Source organism: Plectropomus leopardus, chromosome 7, assembly GCF_026936395.1.
Source record: "Plectropomus leopardus strain MGB_pleo_1.0 chromosome 7, ASM2693639v1, whole genome shotgun sequence".
Classification (NCBI taxonomy): Eukaryota; Metazoa; Chordata; class Actinopteri; order Perciformes; family Serranidae; genus Plectropomus; species Plectropomus leopardus.
In genome coordinates this window covers 1,296,887-1,314,254 of record NC_142182.1, presented here as the reverse complement: position 1 = coordinate 1,314,254, position 17,368 = coordinate 1,296,887, and the positions used below count along the sequence as shown (strand labels likewise).

General features: G+C 36.7%; 1 protein-coding gene across 2 annotated transcripts in view; it reads left to right on the top strand.

Annotated features, from left to right (window-relative positions):
• Positions 1-17,368, top strand: part of itga11b (integrin, alpha 11b) — a 69,601-nt gene that overhangs the window by 7,011 nt on the left and 45,222 nt on the right. Inside the window, exons 2-3 of one of the 2 annotated variants that reach the window (XM_088079572.1) lie at positions 3,093-3,222; positions 9,775-9,904. The gene's annotated coding sequence lies outside the window, so the exon portion shown is untranslated. Of the gene's footprint in view, positions 1-3,092; positions 3,223-9,275; positions 9,905-17,368 lie in introns of those variants that run through there. The other variant, XM_088079573.1, reaches the window with a different exon arrangement.

Sequence of the window (17,368 nt, the reverse complement as noted above, 5' to 3'; positions counted from 1 at the left end):
ATTGTGGTATACTTAACCCTTTGCATTCAGATGCCTTTCACATGCATTTAACTCTTTGAAACCTGAGCAAATTGGTTTAATTTATTTTAAAACGAAAGAATTTAGGAAAAAGTGACAATAAAATGACCTAAAAATTTGTTTTAAAAAAGAAATCAGGAAATTATTAGACGGTATTGATAATAGTACTAAAAGCTATTTTCAAGAATTATAAAAAATAGTTTCCTGGACATTTTTCACTTTAGGAAAAAAATCATAACTACTGTTGACTATTTTATCTCTATATTAAGTTTCATTTTTTGTTTATTGTTTTTCTTTAAAACCTTTTTATTATTTTTTTTCTAAATTTTAGGTAATTTTCATGTAACTGGTAATTTCTTGTCATGTTTCAAAGGGTTTGAGTACTAATTTTGCAAAATGCCAATTTCAGAATAATTTTGTTCGATTATGTTGTTTATATATATATTGATGCATTTATGTGTTTATCACTTTGATGTTGAGTAAAAGTACTTAACTTGCTCTAAAATGCAGTGCTGTTGCAGTGGAAATTAGCAGAAAATATAACTATGTTAGTGAAGTGGGTTTGGATGGCATATTTTCTCTAAAAAACTTTTGCGGATTTTTTCCTTCACTTTTTTTTTTGAAAATTTTAAAATGTATAGAAAACTTTTTGGCCAAGAAAACAGGTTTGGATAGGCAAGTTATTTGGTGCTTTATCTCCTTTCCTTTCCTTTATTTTTAGAAAAAATTGTGGGTTTTTTTTCTTTCCTTAAAAATTCCTTTGCAATTTGTAAAGAAAAAACTTAAAAACTTTGAGCGAACTTTTTTAACAGATTTTTTTAAAGGCATGTTTTCTTTAAAAATTGCTATTGTTTGGTTTTTTGGCAAATCTTAAGTTTCCTCCCATGGTTTTGAAAATAAAAATAAAAAGAATAAAGCCAATTTGCCTAGGTCTCAAAAGGTTAAATAAATAATTTGATCGTATTTCCCATCTTTGCTGAGCAGCAGTTTTGTGTGAAATGAATAAAAAGCTGGTCTCATATAAAAACCTGCCAAGTTTAGTGATTTAAGCAAATAATAGCTTGGGCTGTTAATTGAAGTTTTACGGTAATTTAGCTGCACGGTCACAACTACTGAGGATGTTGATTTCCAAACCTCTGCGTCTGCCTCGCAACACTGCAGAATAGAAATATTTGAAATATTATAAATGAAACATTAATATTAATCCCCAGTTAATAATAAATCCCAGCCCGCCTGTCACTGCACCACAGCGCTCTCCTTTATTACTTTGCTCCAAACCGAACCGGTGGCGGCTGAAATGACCCCGCTGTTGACAGACTGAACTCTCAGCTGGTGTCAACAGCGGCGACACGTCCGCTCCCCGGCAGGCTGCTTTTCAAAACGAAGCCAACATGGCCGCTCCTGCGGAGGCTCCTGGTACGCATCACAGCCAATTAACAAACCGCATTCAGCAGCTCAGAGTCCCGCTGCGATACGGATGGCGTGGTCGAGCTGATAAGCGGTTCAGCGCCAACACGCTCCGTATTACAACCCGCCCTCCACTCCCCGTCTTGCTGGGGGAACAACGCCCTGACCCGGGCTATCTGCAGCACCAGCGGCAACAACAGGCAATTTGCTGAGGGTTATAGGGTAATTAACAAATGTGCCGCGTGCTGTTGGCTGACACGTTTCATATCATGTTTGTGTTTCCCTCCGGGCGTCCGCCACCGAGACACCGAGACGCCGCCACGTAGAGACGAGCTGCAGGTGGAAATGAAGACGAGAGCGTAGAATCACTCAAGCGTTCACTTTGCATCTGTTTTCACTTCACAGACTTTATCTCTCATCCTCTTAACCCTTAAAGCGTGCTTTAATGTCACGCGCCTATCGCTCTGCGCACAAAATGCGATTTTCAAAATCAAGCTTTAAAAATAGATTGTTTTCTACCAGCATCAGTCCTAATCATAAGTTAATATCATAAATAAATATCAAATATTCACTGACTTTCATAATTTTAACCCTGTAAATGTCAGGTTTTGTTATGATGCCACTATGTTTTTAGATGATACAAAAATGGAATAATTTTCAATACACTACATGCTAAGAAGATTTTTTTTATATATCAGCCTGGGATATGTCAAAAATATCAAAAATCAAAACTTAGCAACAACACTGATTTTCATACATTAGTAGTTTTTGTGCAGTGTGCAGTGCAGATATTTACACTCATACCGCTCTGCACACAAACTGTGCTTGTCAAAATCAGGCTTTAAAAAATATTATACATCAATGTAATTTTCTTATTTTATTTATTTAATTTTAATATTAAATGACTTAAACTTTAAATTACAGATTTTTGCAATGATGCCACTACAATTTTACATAAGAAACACACACGAACACACACTCTAATAATAATTATTTTCAATATACCACATGCAAAGCTGTTTAATGTGCTGATCACAGTCTGGGATATGTTAGTGAATAGCAGCTACATTGATTGTGACAGTGCACTGACTGGAAATTGCATGTGTTTTCTCCATATGCCAAATGTTAAAAAAAATTACCTCATCAGGTGGAAAATAGTCAAAATGCAAAAATTCCCAGGCAAAAGCCCAGAATGACACCCAGAAATAATTAAAATCATGTTTTTATGCTTTGATGGCTGTGGGAAAAAGGGTTAAACTGTAAATTTCTGTATATTTTCAGCCTTTGAGTCCTTTAATTTAAGCGTAAAGATGAAGTTTACTTTGTGAAACCACTTTCAGAGTTTTTCACAGCTACAAGCAAACAGTCTCTGTGAAATACACCATAAATGTATTCAGCCAAAGTAAACCCTTCCATGAATGTGTATGTGTACCGCTGTAGAGAATATGTCTAAATGTCTTCACCTTATTTCATTCACTTCAAACGCTCGCAGGCCTTTTCTTTGAACCCCTCTACCCGGCGTCAAGCTGAATCCTAAAAAGCCGCTGCATGACTCAAGAATCCCCGACTGAGAGGAGATAGAACAAACTGTGTTTTATACGCACCGTTTCACATCTAAAACTACCGAGTTCAACATACTAAACCTCTAATCTCTCTGAGTAACACAGATCATCCAGTGCATGAGTCTCCACTTGATCGCGGCCTTTCTTTCTCTGAAGTTGGCTACCTGGAGTCTGATAAACCCTGCAGAGATCTGGACTCGCTGGTCAGTCCAGTCCCTCTCAGCACCATAAGCAGGTGAGCATGGGAACACTCCAACCTCAAGTCTTCCACGACCTCAAACACCGCCGTCAGCACACAGCCTCCTCCAGCGTAACCAAATACATTTACTCAGGTACTCCACTTAGAGTAAAACTTCAGTCAGTTACCCATGCTATTATTTGCTCAAATGACTGAACTCAACAGGCTTACATTTGGGACAGGCTTTTGGTTTTAAACAAACAAAAATGAAAACAAACAAACAAAAACAGGAAAGTAAAACTAAAAAATACGCAGAAATGACCTGAAAACGCATTGTTTCAATGGACAGCATCGACAAAGGCGACATATAAAATGCAAAAAAATGCACTGCAGGAATTGCACGACGCCATAAGCAGCAACATCATCAAGCATGTAGGTGGAATCTTCATAGTAGCTTGTGATTTTAATCAACTCAACCTTCATCTCCAAAGATGTAGCAGGATCAAGGACAATTGTATTTTCGTTTTTTTAAACTTATATATCTATGGAAAGAGGTTTTCGTGTAGCCTATATGTAAAAGTACTGATGGATATGAATAACTTATGAGGCTTATCCTGGTTATGGTCATATTCGGGATATGGTGTTAACATCTTTCAGAGCGCTTCAGCTAGCATGTTTTCTGATAAAAGGAATATACTGTTTATATGCTCAAACACATAAGTGCTCCAAAAATCCAGTCATACACAGGCCGTTTATCTCCATGACACAGCACAGAATTGTTTACTTTGGAACATTGTTGTTGTTGTTTTTTTTAACATTCTCTCTCTATGGAATGTGATGATGTCACACCACCACGTGCTTAAGTGCTTATGATGTCATAAAGGATGGAATGTGATGATGTCACACCACCACGTGCTTAAGAGCTTATGATGTCATAAAGGATGGAATGTGATGATGTCACACCAGCAAGTGCTGATATATATTTGTTCAGTTCCTGTCTGACCATTTGACGGATTTGTTCAGTTAGTGTTTAACCGTTTGAGAGATTTGCATCGTGCAGCGTACTAAACTTAATTCGATCAATTCAATTTTGAACCCACCGTAATGGCGCAGACAAAATGACGTCTGATGAAAAAGAAGTACTTAAGGCAAGAATAGAGTGCTGGCAGAAAGCCTTCAATGAGTGCAACACCCAAAAAAACACTCTACAAACAAAAAATGACCTTCTCAAGGCAGAGTTACAAACTGCCAATGAGAAAATTCAGGAGCTGGGCAACCAATTGAAAATGAGTGAAAGTAATGTGAAAACACTGGAAGCAGACAATGAAAAGTTAGAGGAACATCTCACACATTACAATAAAGCTCTTCTAAGGTCAGACAAAAAGCTCATAGAGAAGGTAAGTGTCTGTGGGGACAACTACGACAAAACCGTTGCCAAACTGAAAGAGAAGCAAGCATCTGATCTCTTGAGACTGGCAGCGGATTCTGACAGGAGGCTAGAGGAGGAGCAGGTTAAGTGGGAACAAGCGGGAAATGAGTTGTTAAAAGAGCAAGAAAAAATACACACTGCCAAGGTCAAAAATCTTGAAAATGAATGGATGACTGAGGTAAAGCAGTACAGAAAGAAAGTGGCTTGCCTGACAGAAGATATTAAAAAACAGGGCTCATACATCACTGACTTAGAAGTCAGATTAAACATGGCAAGACAAAAGAACATAGATGATAATCGTGAACATAGGTCCAAAGTATATCAGTTGGAAGAGGAAGTCAGACAAATTAAGCGTAAATTTAAAGATCTCAAAGTGGACAATTACGATTTAACAGAGACTGTCCAAAATCAAGAGAAATTACTTAAAGGAAATAAAAGGGAGATAGCTAAATTAACAAAAGAAAAAAAGAAGCAGTAGAAGAGGCTATAGATTTTAAGGACATTAAAGCTGTTTTAGAAGTCAAATTAGAGGATATAAGTACAAATAACAAAAATCTAGAAGAGGAACTGAAAATGAAAGTTAACGAACTCAAAAAGACAAAAGAGTTACTAAATAAGACCACCCGCGAGAAACAGGACCTGGCTCAGAAAAATAACCTGTTTGAGTTTCAAAGGCAGGCCGCGGTGTCAGCACTCACTAGGGAAAGGAATGTCTTTAGAAAACAGGAAATCGAATATCGTCAACTCAAACACGATCTGTATGCATGCAAATCTCTTGTCTTAGACAGTAAAAAATTTAAAACCACCGTCATTAAGCTCATGAGACGCCATCTTGACAATGATGACTCTGTTAAGATGGACGAAGAAACTGAGGAGGAGCTTCAAAGTAAGATAGCCTCTTTAAAGACAAATCTCAGTAGTTCTCAAAGGATCCACCAGAATGACGTCAGGGACCGGCAACGCGTCAGCAACTGCAGCACGAACACAAAATGTTCGAGCTCAGCAACGTTACCAGTCATTTCGTTAAAGAAATCAATAAGCAGACGTTGGAGATCCATAATTTGAAAGGAGAACTTACAGAGACTAAACTGCTTCTTCAAAAGGCAAAAAAGCCGGTGATGCAGAAGGTCAGGTCCTGGATTAGTAAAAAGGCCCTGGGAAGGATCCCTGTCCAACCAGAGGTTAAAGAGGACACACCTGTCCTTCACCCGGATGACTGGCATCCACCAGGCCTCATAGATGACATCATATCATCTGTGGATCCATGTCCGAATGAACCAACACCATCTGCAGAGCCAGATCCTAGCAGTTTGGAAGGTGTCATATTTGTGAAGCCTTATGAGGGTGACAATTGACAGTTAAACTAGGGTTTTCAAAATTTCAGCCAGTTTGCATGAAGCAAACTCGGTTTAAATTTGGACACTGGACTGGCAAAACGGGAAATTGACCCTCATAAGTGGCTGCTGCCATGGATCACCCTGCTGAAAAATACAGCTTGGCCACCTTGAGATGGTTTAACTGGTTGCCCAGCTTCTTTGACAAGCGTGAGGCATGTTTTAGCATAATTTTTGATTTTGAAAACCAGCTTACTGGTTTTTAGTTGGTTTTAGATGGTCAAAGATGGTCTGATGGTCCTGACCCAGTTCTTGCTGGTCTGTGATGGTTGGACATGCTGGTGTGACCAGCCTGTTTAGCTGGCCGTGCCACATACCTTAAGCTTGACAAAGAAGCTGGTCAACCAGCTTAACCATCTTACTGATCAAGCTGGGTTTTTTTCAGCAAGGAAGGGGCTTGCCTTTTCATTATCGATCGCGTAACACACCTACATGCGGTGAACGGATGAGCGGCGTGATGCAACATACCAAGGCGACATAGTGGCTTAATGCGGTGAACGTATGAGCGGCGTGATGCGACGTATCAGGGCGGCATAGTGGCTTAATGCGGTGAACGTATGAGCGGCGTGATGCGACATATCAGGGCGGCATAGTGGCTCAATGCGGTGAACGTATGAGTGGCGTGATGCGACGTATCAGGGGGGCATAGTGGCTCAATGCGGTGAACGTATGAGTGGCGTGATGCGACGTATCAGGGCGGCATAGTGGCTCAGTGCGGTGAGCGTCTGAGCGCTGTGTCAGCGTGGGTTTTCTCCGGGATGCTCCGGTTTCCTCCCACATTTTAGGATCTCAGGTTATAACGGGCATTTCCCAGAGGGGCTTAACCCCGGGTGTTTTCAGACCCAGGAAATGCCCCTGAGGCCTGTCTTTTGTTTAATTTTTGTGTTTTTATTAGTTTTAGGATTTGGCGTAGTTTTTGTTTGTTTAATAAAATAAAATAAATTTAATTAGCTCTACCCAACTTTGTTATAGCGTATGTAAATTATTCTAAATGTACCCTTTTTCTTTTTTGTTATTTATTTACGATAGTGTGTTCACTGTGTTTATTCTTACTGTCTAAATAAGTGACAAGTGAAGTCTTTAATAACAGAAATATTACATACTAAGATAAATTAATATGAATAAAAAAGATAAAAAGCATTTTGATTAAATAAAGTACTATGTAAGATTACGAAAATAAGACATTTTTTAAAAACATCTCCAAACCAATGGAAAAACACACAATTATGACTTCTGGTGATCAGAATCATTAATTTTTATTTTTTTTTAAATAAATTATGGATATGGAGGATTAGAAATAATGAAAAAAAAGGGAAAAACGCTGTAATATCTGGATTTGTTAACCCTTTAACATCTGGTGATTAAACATCAGTTTTCTTTTACTGCATTCAGATACATTTCACAAGCGTTTAACCCCCTGAAACCTAGGGAAAGCTGGTCTTATTTCCATACAAAATGAGCAACTTGGCAAGAGGGACCCATCATACATTGCAAAAAAACAGGGAAAATGCCCATAAAAATACATTTATAGCTCTTTAAACTATATATTTAAAACTATATTACAGGGACAGCAAAGCATTTACTAATTTCATGAAAAAAATTGCTTATATTCAGATAATGTTCTTGTAACTTTTTCAGTTTTCAAAGGGTTAAACAGCATGCCCTTAAAGTCATTAATTCTTTGCCTACTTGTGGCCACAGTGAGTAATTACAACAAGGCTCTACTGTCAAGTTAGACACAGTTAAGAGTTTTAGCGAACAGATTTATGAAATTATTTTTTATATAAATTATAGATAGTGAGGATTGTGGAGATAAGAAATACTGAATAAAAACAACAATAATAAAATCTCCAAACAAAATGAAAAACGTTGTAAGATTTGGGTCTGTTAAACAACATGCAAATTATGGATTTTCATTCACTTGTAGCCAAAACAAGTTGCTACATTTTATTAATATTTTGTTATTACTGTGTTATTTATTTTAGCTAGTCTGCTATCATGATTTAATTGATTAAATCAGCTCTGTCAAAATAAAAGCTGAGCGATATAGTTGTGAAGTGTTCATTGATACAGAACTCTTTTCAGGCTGATAATGAAAACAGTTCAGCGAATCATTCATTTCTGAAAAATAGCTGCCAAATTATAATTTGGAAACTCAACATCAAAAACCTCATATATATATATATATATATATATATATATATATATATATATATATATATATATATAAACAAAATAGATGACCTAATCATAGCCTAATTTTTAGCGTCTATTTTTTAAATTAATTCAAATAAAACACAAGAAACTCCAAAATAAAGTACAAACATCAGTTGATAAAGTTACTACAAACATTATTATCCCCATATCCCATCCCCACCAGTTTTTAACATCTTTTTTTGTTTTTTGAGGCTGAATCAAGGCTATGAGAGGCTGAACCGAACTGACTCCAAAAAGACGTCTGAATGAGAGAGAAAAAATATATTCATGATGTAAAAACCATTAATGTATTAAGAGATAATAAAAACCCTTTAAGGTGTTAATTACACTTTCACCTCTGATGTTATTCATTAGTTTTTACTTTACGTCTTTGTAGGGAAGCACTGCAGGTGAACAGGGGGAAACTTTTAACTTACCAAGTTGATTGCATACAGTAAGACACATTTTGTAATTCAAGTTGTTTTTTTTTTTTAAGTTTGTTAAAATATGCAAATAATGCAATATCTTAAAAATCTGAACATTGGATAAAGCCACGTTCAAAATTAACATTTCATTTTGTTGGAGAATTTGAGAAAATTTGAATTTCTACATAACTTTTATATTGGATATCTCTTTTTTTATCCCTTGATTAATCAGAAAATGCTGTCAAAGCTATAAAGAATTACCATTTTTTAGGAATAAAGTGTTCTATAAGTCAGGCTATAAATCATATATACATAAAATCCACTGTATAAAAAACACTTTTAGACTACAGCTGGGAACTATAAATTGAAAGTTTGATGTATGCAAGTGCTACTGATGTGGGGATTTTTGCTTAGAACATAAGAAAAATTATTTAGAGAAAACTGCCTTTTAAGATGTTTTGTAAAACTCCATACATTTTAGACAAAAATAGATTTTTAAATTAATAAATATCACAAAGCTTACCCAGTGAGACAGTTACTTTTGATGTATTTTCTAATATTCTGAAAAAAAGGTCAAAATTGACTAACAACATAATTAAACTATCAATGTTGAGCTCTTTTACTGCAGTAAAAGTACTGATACCACTCTGTAAAACCACTCTTCTCGATAGTAGTAAAAGTCCTGCATTGACTATGTCACATTAATAAAAGAATAAAAGTATAAACAGGAAAATGTAATTAAAGTCATTAGTTGAGGCAGTATTCAGGTCCTTCACTGGAGTAAAAGTACTAATACCACCCTGTGAACAAGATGAAGACTTTCCTCCCCTGAAGCATCTATAATAATGACAGTAATTAGAAAGTATGATGTTTGTTTGCCTGTAGTGATTGTATGCATGCAGAAAATAATTATTTTTAATTTAGCAGCATGTTTGAACAGGAAACATGAACTGAAGACAACAGTGAGGTGTGACTGCCCTCTGCTGGCTGGAGGACATGTATTCAACCTCACAATGTCAAGGGCTGGAAGAATATATACATATTGCATGACTCAAGAATCCCCGACTGAGAGGAGATAGAACAAACTGTGTTTTATACGCACCGTTTCACAACTTAAACTACCGAGTTCAACATACTAAACCTCTAATCTCTCTGAGTAACACAGATCATCCAGTGCATGAGTCTCCACTTGATCGCGGCCTTTCTTTCTCTGAAGTTGGCTACCTGGAGTCTGATAAACCCTGCAGAGATCTGGACTCGCTGGTCAGTCCAGTCCCTCTCAGCACCATAAGCAGGTGAGCATGGGAACACTCCAACCTCAAGTCTTCCACGACCTCAAACACCGCCGTCAGCACACAGCCTCCTCCAGCGTAACCAAATACATTTACTCAGGTACTCCACTTAGAGTAAAACTTCAGTCAGTTACCCATGCTATTATTTGCTCAAATGACTGAACTCAACAGGCTTACATTTGGGACAGGCTTTTGGTTTTAAACAAACAAAAATGAAAACAAACAAACAAAAACAGGAAAGTAAAACTAAAAAATACGCAGAAATGACCTGAAAACGCATTGTTTCAATGGACAGCATCGACAAAGGCGACATATAAAATGCAAAAAAATGCACTGCAGGAATTGCACGACGCCATAAGCAGCAACATCATCAAGCATGTAGGTGGAATCTTCATAGTAGCTTGTGATTTTAATCAACTCAACCTTCATCTCCAAAGATGTAGCAGGATCAAGGACAATTGTATTTTCGTTTTTTTAAACTTATATATCTATGGAAAGAGGTTTTCGTGTAGCCTATATGTAAAAGTACTGATGGATATGAATAACTTATGAGGCTTATCCTGGTTATGGTCATATTCGGGATATGGTGTTAACATCTTTCAGAGCTCTTCAGCTAGCATGTTTTCTGATAAAAGGAATATACTGTTTATATGCTCAAACACATAAGTGCTCCAAAAATCCAGTCATACACAGGCCGTTTATCTCCATGACACAGCACAGAATTGTTTACTTTGGAACATTGTTGTTGTTTTTTTTTTTTAACATTCTCTCTCTATGGAATGTGATGATGTCACACCACCACGTGCTTAAGTGCTTATGATGTCATAAAGGATGGAATGTGATGATGTCACACCACCACGTGCTTAAGAGCTTATGATGTCATAAAGGATGGAATGTGATGATGTCACACCAGCAAGTGCTGATATATATTTGTTCAGTTCCTGTCTGACCATTTGACGGATTTGTTCAGTTAGTGTTTAACCGTTTGAGAGATTTGCATCGTGCAGCGTACTAAACTTAATTCGATCAATTCAATTTTGAACCCACCGTAATGGCGCAGACAAAAATGACGTCTGATGAAAAAGAAGTACTTAAGGCAAGAATAGAGTGCTGGCAGAAAGCCTTCAATGAGTGCAACACCCAAAAAAACACTCTACAAACAAAAAATGACCTTCTCAAGGCAGAGTTACAAACTGCCAATGAGAAAATTCAGGAGCTGGGCAACCAATTGAAAATGAGTGAAAGTAATGTGAAAACACTGGAAGCAGACAATGAAAAGTTAGAGGAACATCTCACACATTACAATAAAGCTCTTCTAAGGTCAGACAAAAAGCTCATAGAGAAGGTAAGTGTCTGTGGGGACAACTACAACAAAACCGTTGCCAAACTGAAAGAGAAGCAAGCATCTGATCTCTTGAGACTGGCAGCGGATTCTGACAGGAGGCTAGAGGAGGAGCAGGTTAAGTGGGAACAAGCGGGAAATGAGTTGTTAAAAGAGCAAGAAAAATACACACTGCCAAGGTCAAAAATCTTGAAAATGAATGGATGACTGAGGTAAAGCAGTACAGAAAGAAAGTGGCTTGCCTGACAGAAGATATTAAAAAACAGGGCTCATACATCACTGACTTAGAAGTCAGATTAAACATGGCAAGACAAAAGAACATAGATGATAATCGTGAACATAGGTCCAAAGTATATCAGTTGGAAGAGGAAGTCAGACAAATTAAGCGTAAATTTAAAGATCTCAAAGTGGACAATTACGATTTAACAGAGACTGTCCAAAATCAAGAGAAATTACTTAAAGGAAATAAAAGGGAGATAGCTAAATTAACAAAAGAAAAAAAAGAAGCAGTAGAAGAGGCTATAGATTTTAAGGACATTAAAGCTGTTTTAGAAGTCAAATTAGAGGATATAAGTACAAATAACAAAAATCTAGAAGAGGAACTGAAAATGAAAGTTAATGAACTAAAAAAGACAAAAGAGTTACTTAATAAGACCACCCGCGAGAAACAGGACCTGGCTCAGAAAAATAACCTGTTTGAGTTTCAAAGGCAGGCCGCGGTGTCAGCACTCACTAGGGAAAGGAATGTCTTTAGAAAACAGGAAATCGAATATCGTCAACTCAAACACGATCTGTATGCATGCAAATCTCTTGTCTTAGACAGTAAAAAATTTAAAACCACCGTCATTAAGCTCATGAGACGCCATCTTGACAATGATGACTCTGTTAAGATGGACGAAGAAACTGAGGAGGAGCTTCAAAGTAAGATAGCCTCTTTAAAGACAAATCTCAGTAGTTCTCAAAGGATCCACCAGAATGACGTCAGGGACCGGCAACGTCAGCAACTGCAGCACGAACACAAAATGTTCGAGCTCAGCAACGTTACCAGTCATTTCGTTAAAGAAATCAATAAGCAGACGTTGGAGATCCATAATTTGAAAGGAGAACTTACAGAGACTAAACTGCTTCTTCAAAAGGCAAAAAAGCCGGTGATGCAGAAGGTCAGGTCCTGGATAAGTAAAAAGGCCCTGGGAAGGATCCCTGTCCAACCAGAGGTTAAAGAGGACACACCTGTCCTTCACCCGGATGACTGGCATCCACCAGGCCTCATAGATGACATCATATCATCTGTGGATCCATGTCCGAATGAACCAACACCATCTGCAGAGCCAGATCCTAGCAGTTTGGAAGGTGTCATATTTGTGAAGCCTTATGAGGGTGACAATTGACAGTTAAACTAGGGTTTTCAAAATTTCAGCCAGTTTGCATGAAGCAAACTCGGTTTAAATTTGGACACTGGACTGGCAAAACGGGAAATTGACCCTCATAAGTGGCTGCTGCCATGGATCACCCTGCTGAAAAATACAGCTTGGCCACCTTGAGATGGTTTAACTGGTTGCCCAGCTTCTTTGACAAGCGTGAGGCATGTTTTAGCATAATTTTTGATTTTGAAAACCAGCTTACTGGTTTTTAGTTGGTTTTAGATGGTCAAAGATGGTCTGATGGTCCTGACCCAGTTCTTGCTGGTCTGTGATGGTTGGACATGCTGGTGTGACCAGCCTGTTTAGCTGGCCGTGCCACATACCTTAAGCTTGACAAAGAAGCTGGTCAACCAGCTTAACCATCTTACTGATCAAGCGGGGTTTTTTTCAGCAAGGAAGGGGCTTGCCTTTTCATTATCGATCGCGTAACACACCTACATGCGGTGAACGGATGAGCGGCGTGATGCAACATACCAAGGCGACATAGTGGCTTAATGCAGTGAACGTATGAGCGGCGTGATGCGACGTATCAGGGCGGCATAGTGGCTCAGTGCGGTGAGCGTCTGAGCGCTGTGTCAGCGTGGGTTTTCTCCGGGATGCTCCGGTTTCCTCCCACATTTTAGGATCTCAGGTTATAACGGGCATTTCCCAGAGGGGCTTAACCCCGGGTGTTTTCAGACCCAGGAAATGCCCCTGAGGCCTGTCTTTTGTTTAATTTTTGTGTTTTTATTAGTTTTAGGATTTGGCGTAGTTTTTGTTTGTTTAATAAAATAAAATAAATTTAATTAGCTCTACCCAACTTTGTTATAGCGTATGTAAATTATTCTAAATGTACCCTTTTTCTTTTTTGTTATTTATTTACGATAGTGTGTTCACTGTGTTTATTCTTACTGTCTAAATAAGTGACAAGTGAAGTCTTTAATAACAGAAATATTACATACTAAGATAAATTAATATGAATAAAAAAGATAAAAAGCATTTTGATTAAATAAAGTACTATGTAAGATTACGAAAATAAGACATTTTTTAAAAACATCTCCAAACCAATGGAAAAACACACAATTATGACTTCTGGTGATCAGAATCATTAATTTTTATTTTTTTTTAAATAAATTATGGATATGGAGGATTAGAAATAATGAAAAAAAGGGAAAAACGCTGTAATATCTGGATTTGTTAACCCTTTAACATCTGGTGATTAAACATCAGTTTTCTTTTACTGCATTCAGATACATTTCACAAGCGTTTAACCCCCTGAAACCTAGGGAAAGCTGGTTTTATTTCCATACAAAATGAGCAACTTGGCAAGAGGGACCCATCATACATTGCAAAAAAACAGGGAAAATGCCCATAAAAATACATTTATAGCTCTTTAAACTATATATTTAAAACTATATTACAGGGACAGCAAAGCATTTACTAATTTCATGAAAAAAATTGCTTATATTCAGATAATGTTCTTGTAACTTTTTCAGTTTTCAAAGGGTTAAACAGCATGCCCTTAAAGTCATTAATTCTTTGCCTACTTGTGGCCACAGTGAGTAATTACAACAAGGCTCTACTGTCAAGTTAGACACAGTTAAGAGTTTTAGCGAACAGATTTATGAAATTATTTTTTATATAAATTATAGATAGTGAGGATTGTGGAGATAAGAAATACTGAATAAAAACAACAATAATAAAATCTCCAAACAAAATGAAAAACGTTGTAAGATTTGGGTCTGTTAAACAACATGCAAATTATGGATTTTCATTCACTTGTAGCCAAAACAAGTTGCTACATTTTATTAATATTTTGTTATTACTGTGTTATTTATTTTAGCTAGTCTGCTATCATGATTTAATTGATTAAATCAGCTCTGTCAAAATAAAAGCTGAGCGATATAGTTGTGAAGTGTTCATTGATACAGAACTCTTTTCAGGCTGATAATGAAAACAGTTCAGCGAATCATTCATTTCTGAAAAAATAGCTGCCAAATTATAATTTGGAAACTCAACATCAAAAACCACATATATATATATATATATATATATATATAAACAAAATAGATGACCTAATCATAGCCTAATTTTTAGCGTCTATTTTTTAAATTAATTCAAATAAAACACAAGAAACTCCAAAATAAAGTACAAACATCAGTTGATAAAGTTACTACAAACATTATTATCCCCATATCCCATCCCCTGGAAGAATATATACATATTTTTTGTGATCATTGCAATGAGCAATGCAAAATGAGCAAGAAATTAGTAAAAAGCAAAAGAAAATCCCCTGACAATTATTTAAAAAAAAGTTTTAAAAAAAGGCAAAAGACTTTGATTCTATAATATATATTTCATATATATTATTTATATTTTATTTTATAATATATATTTTAATGAATATAGTTTATCCCTAGACATTTATCCTAGCTTTTTAAAAATATTTTTTAAATCTGTTATACATTATATATATATAATGGTTTTCAAAGTCAGGCTTTAAAATAAAATATTAATAAAGTTTTTTACGTTCATCAAGTGTTAAGTGGCCGATAAAATAAAATACACCTAAAATACATTCATTATTTTCAAGATTTTTACCCTTTTAAATGCTATTTTTGTCACGATGCCACAAAAAATCATTACACTACATGCTAAATAGATTTTTTTATCATCACAGTCTGGGATATGTCAGTGTGTGAGTGTAGCTGCTGACAGTCTGGGATACGTCAGTGTGTGAGTGTAGCTGCTGACAGTCTGGGATACGTCAGTGTGTGAGTGTAGCTGCTGACAGTCTGGGATATGTCAGTGTGTGAGTGTAGCTGCTGACAGTCTGGGATATGTCAGTGTGTGAGTGTAGCTGCTGACAGTCTGGGATATGTCAGTGATCAGCAGCTACATTGACTGTGACAGGTCACCTAGTGGAAATAGCATGTATTTCCTCCATATGCCAAATATGGTCAAAATGACCTCATCAGGTGGAAAATAGTCAAAATGACAAATTCAGAGTCAAAAGCCCAGAATGACACCCAGAAATAATACAAGTCCTGTTTGAATGGGTTTCAATGGAGCATTTTTGGACCTGAACAGTCTGAATGTAACTATTTAGTTTCCACAGTGTATTTTAGACTTATTGTAGGAGCTGAGCTGCAAATTCACTGATTACACTCAAATACACAATCTGGACTACATTTAGGACACATGCATCAACACACACACAGTTATCACAACAGGAAGAAGAAAAGAGACTAAAATGTGCCAGCAGTGGTCGGTGGTGCAGATTGTGGGTTAACAGACTGCTCTGTACTGTCTGTCCCTCTTGAGTTGCCGTAGTATAGAAACAAAAAAAGTAGTGGGGGGATTTTCCGCCGTTTTCGGGTCTCTCGCATGTGCAGAAGTTTTGGTTTAGAAAAACCGAAAAATGTCACGCCGTTTTTTTCCGTTTTATTGTTTTATCAGGCGAACCCGGGACGCTCGTTACATCTGTGTTTTTTGAAGGTGAGGTCTTCTCTGTGGACACCAGCCGTTACAGCCGTTTGTTTTTAGCTCAGCCGCCTGGGTTTAAGTAGCTGCTTCACCCTGCAGGCTGCTGCAGAGACTGTTCAACATGGATGTATTTTAGGAAGCTGTAAACAACTTTTTTTAACGAACGAAAAATAGAGGGGGGTATTTAAACCACGATAAATGATTATTTAAAATATTGATAAAAGATTTTTTTTTAAAAAAAAACTAAGATAACCGAGTTTGTGAAGCTAACCTGCTGTTACCATGGTAACAGACTGGGCTTGCTCTCTCAGGTGTTCATAAGTCTCGGTGGACAGTCCGCTCGGAGCTCGGGATTTGCCTCCACTGAGCAGCTCCAATAACCAGGCTCTAATTGTATTCAGGTCTGTCTTTGCAGTACTTTTAATGCAGTTTGTGGTTTCCGGAACCATAAAAAAAATACAACATATAAAAATATGATAACTGAAAAAATATACAGTGTTACTCGTGTTATTTGCAATAATCTTATGATAAACCTATCATGTAAACAAACCCTCTTACTGTCTATCAATCCACTTTCCCAGTGCAAAGCTCTAACCCACATTTGACAAATATTCAACACAAAACTGAACACAAAAGCCACTCTACACACTGTGCTACCATATTATACATAATATTATTACCTATTAAGACAGGCCCTTACTTTGAACCAAAAGTATTTTATACATAACAAAACAAATGATGGTAACATTAATGTTTTAAACTGTGAATAGTCTCTTTTAAATAAATAGAATCAATAAATAATATATAAAATACATTTGAATCAAACTTCTGCTTATGAGGTTCATAGACGCACAAATCACACAGGGATGGAAACAATGACTGCTAAACTGGCATTAACTTTCAGCAGTATATACATATATGTTTATGTGTATATATTTGTACATATATTGTGTTTGTGTGTGTATATATGTCTTTGTATATTGTGTGTGTATATATTAGGGCTGGGTATTGTCAAGTACCTCACAATTCACTTCACTTCCATTCTTTGGGTCCTGATTCGATACGATTTCGATTTGATTCGATATTGATCCCATTGCTCCGAAATCGATTCAGTAATGTACGTAAATGTCAGAAATACCCGGAAAATGTATTAAAATAGCTTCTGTTATTTCTTAAATAAAGTGTGCATTATTTGTATCGGTTTAGAGTGAACTCACACCAAAACATATTTTATGATGA